We start from the raw sequence: 2,939 nt of genomic DNA, 5'->3' as shown, positions 1-2,939 counted from the left end.
TTGAAAGCTACTTTTTTAATTCTTAAAATTTAGCTTGATTTTTTAAACTATTGGTGAAAAGTAATAACAAAAGAAGAAATTTTGAGGTGAGAGTAGTGTCCATAGGCTTAATTTTCAAAAACAAAATTGTTACCAAATGGAGTCTTAATTTTTGTAATTTTTAAAATTGTAATAATTTAATCCATGTATTGACATTTTTCTTCGAAATTAAATATCGATTTTCATAATACATTTTAGTTTATAAGCAAATTTGAACCCTTATCAATTTAATATATCTATACATGGGTAAGAATGTCAATTAGATTTTAATAAATATGTTTCATGAGAAGGACTAAATGGTTAAAAATGTGATTGTGTTGAGATTAAATGGTATAAAAAAAATCCGAAATTAAATGTTATTTCTGTAAAATATTCAAATGCTGAAAGTGTTTTTCAACCCGATAATGCAATAATAATAATAATAATAAAAGTAACTTGATGACAAATAATTAAAAATATTATTGAATTACTGTTGAAAAACAGTTTAAAACTATTATTTATTTATGTGGTGTGATCGAAAGGTGGACCTGAAAGTGATATCCAAGTTGTAGTAGTCTTCTAGTAAATTAAAACCTTGCCAAAAAAAAAAAAAAAAATCTAATGAGGTATAATATAATAATGTGTAAAATGCAACACTATAAATGGATAATTAATATCTTTACTCGAGGTAAATATGTGACTGAAGGTCGGATAAAATTGCTTTTAAGTTTTAACTTTTAACCAGGTAAAGATGTGATTGAAGGTGGGGTAAAATTGATTACAAACCCATTCAAATGTTTATAAAGCATAGCGACAGCATTATGAACACTTTCGAAGACAGCGCTCAGCCCTGTTGAACTGATGATATAAAGCCTCTCCCTATAATCCAATCAAAATAATTGCATGAAAGAAGGGGAAAAAATTATTTACAAATTTGGCAAAAAAAAAAATTGTCAATTCTGCACCTATCTAATCCATGAACTTAACAAGTGTTCTTGTTGTCGAATTTTATATGTAAATGTCGAAATTGAAACATACAGACTCAACAATGTCTTAATTAGTTAGCTGCTAGTTGTAAACTTGATATGTTAGTTATGTTAAAAATCAATGACCTATTTGTGACATGAAATAGGGCCACAAAAAGTTCGGTAAAAAATGGATTAAATAAGGCTTATCTGAGCTTAATAATCACTTAGTCAAGCGTGTGGTTTCATAATCAGCCCGTAAACTCATTTAAGTCATATAGTTCATTCCAAAGAGTTAAAAAAGTCTTCGATAGTGAGAGGATTAGAACATTTGACCTGATATTTCTCTCTATTAAAAATGATTTAATTCTGAGTAAAATTTTTACTTGACTCCAATCCTTCTTCGACGAGTGCACGTTTGAGAAGAGTGTTGTGTTAATCTTAGGGAGCAATTGGTTTCTGGCAATTTAGCACCGAATTCTTGCTGATTTTGCTTTCAAGGCAATGGATCTTCCATAGCACAACAATGATTGAGATCCGGAATTGACGACGACTAACAATTTGAAAGCAAAATTAAAGAATTCCAATCAATTGCACCTCCATCTTCGATCTCCATCTCCAGATCGAATCAAGAACACCAGTATAAATTCTTGCATACTTCGATTCAGAATAGTCAATTTTGAAGATCAAGAATGGCAACTACCAAATATGAAATTGAGAAGTTCGATGGTAAGACAGACTTTGAACTATGGAAGCAAAGTAGTCTTGGAATAGCAAAAGGCTCTACTGGTCATTACGGACCCTACAAAATAACCTGAAACACTCACTTAAGCAGAGAAAGAGACAATTGAGGTAAACGCGTATGGAACCATTGTCTTAAATATCACAAACAATATTTTAAGGCAGATTGTAGACGAGCCTACTACCTATGCCCTTTAGAACAAACTGAATGAGCTATATCTCAATAAAGACCTGCCCAACAAAGCTTTCTTGAGGGAAAGATTCTTCACCTACAAGATGGATGCAGCAAAGTCCCTCATAGATAATCTGAATGAGTTCAAGGGACCGTCTTCTGAATTCAGATCAATAGAAGATAATATTGGGGAAGAGAATGAGGCGTTCATATTACTAAACTCTCTACCAGAATCTTTCAAAGATGTCAAGACAGCCATGAAGTATGGTAGAGAAAGAATAACCGCAGAAGTAATCATATCAGCTGTGAGAGTCAAAGAACTTGAGTTACAAATGAGTAAGAACGATCAACAAGGAGGTGAAGGCTTGTTCTCAAAGGGGAAGAACAAGAACAACGGGAAGGGGAAACAGAATGGAGGAGATAAGTCCAAGATAAAGTGCCATTTTTGTCACAAAATAGGGCACATGAAAAAGGACTGCTATGCCTTGAAGAGAAAATTGAACCAACAGAACAAGGGTAGTAAACAAACCGAGGCTGCTGTAGGGGAGATCCCTTGTCTATTCAGACGCATTGGCTGTTACTACAGAAGGTGAAGACCATAATACTATGGAGACTCAGGATTTGGTGTTAGAATCTGGCTACTAACACCATCCAAGGGATGGTTTTGCACCTACAGGAAGTGGGATGGTGGGCTAATCTATATGGGAAACAATAACATATGCAGAGCTGTTGGAATAGGGTCTATGTACTTGAAAATGCAGGATGGTTCAATGAAATTGATTAGAAACGTGAGGCATGTTCCTACTTTGAAGAGAAATCTCCTATCTTTGAGAATGTTCGATGCCATTACTGTGAGACCATGGGTGTGGGAGGCACCTTTAAAATAATTAAAGACTCTAAGGTAGTTTTGATGGAAACCAAGATAAATGGTTTATATGTCATCAAAGATGTGCAAAGGGCACACTTGGCCTTGTTGGCAACTAGTGAAGAACCCACATAAGATGAGTTATGGCGTAAAAGGCTTTCTCATATCAGTGTGAGGG

This window comes from Benincasa hispida, chromosome 9, assembly GCF_027475165.1.
Source record: "Benincasa hispida cultivar pf3 chromosome 9, pf3_genome.v1.1, whole genome shotgun sequence".
NCBI classification, from domain to species: domain Eukaryota; kingdom Viridiplantae; phylum Streptophyta; class Magnoliopsida; order Cucurbitales; family Cucurbitaceae; genus Benincasa; species Benincasa hispida.
The sequence above is the reverse complement of the archived record's forward strand: the minus strand, read 5'-3'. Positions refer to the sequence as shown.